Source organism: Otolemur garnettii, unplaced genomic scaffold, assembly GCF_000181295.1.
Source record: "Otolemur garnettii isolate 467f Iridium unplaced genomic scaffold, OtoGar3 scaffold00153, whole genome shotgun sequence".
In the NCBI taxonomy this organism is placed as follows: domain Eukaryota; kingdom Metazoa; phylum Chordata; class Mammalia; order Primates; family Galagidae; genus Otolemur; species Otolemur garnettii.
In genome coordinates, this window is record NW_003852548.1 from 3903136 (window position 1) to 3903546 (window position 411).

A 411-nucleotide genomic window follows, 5' to 3' on the forward strand; every position below is an offset into this window, starting at 1 on the left:
AAAAAAAAAAAAAAGGATTCCTGCTTAATTCCAATAGATCAGTCAGAGCATACTTAGTCTTATGCTACCTTGTGATCTTTTTTTCAGTGAAGCATTATGGGGAAGAAGTGGTCACCAAATGTTAAATGAAGAAATGGGGTGTGGTTGAAAGAGTTTTCAGACTGAGTTGGAAAGTTTGTAGACTGTTATGGGTTCTGGGGAATGGCAATGCTAGACTATCAGTACCACTCACCCTCAGAGCCAATCTGCCTGATTATTACTGTGTAAGACATGCAGAGATGAACACCATTTTCTTTCTAAAATAGTCACAGGCTTGTGGCACTGGTTGGAAAAAAATAGGAGCTGGTGGAAAACAATTCCATGGATTCTGGTGGGTGCTGACAGAGCTTTGAGCCAGGCCACTTAATTTTT

General features: G+C 40.1%; 1 protein-coding gene across 1 annotated transcript in view; it reads right to left on the reverse strand.

The window, feature by feature from the left end:
* DGKK (diacylglycerol kinase kappa) overlaps positions 1-411 on the reverse strand; it is a 123514-nt gene that overhangs the window by 19324 nt on the left and 103779 nt on the right. The gene's annotated exons all lie outside the window — the stretch shown is intronic.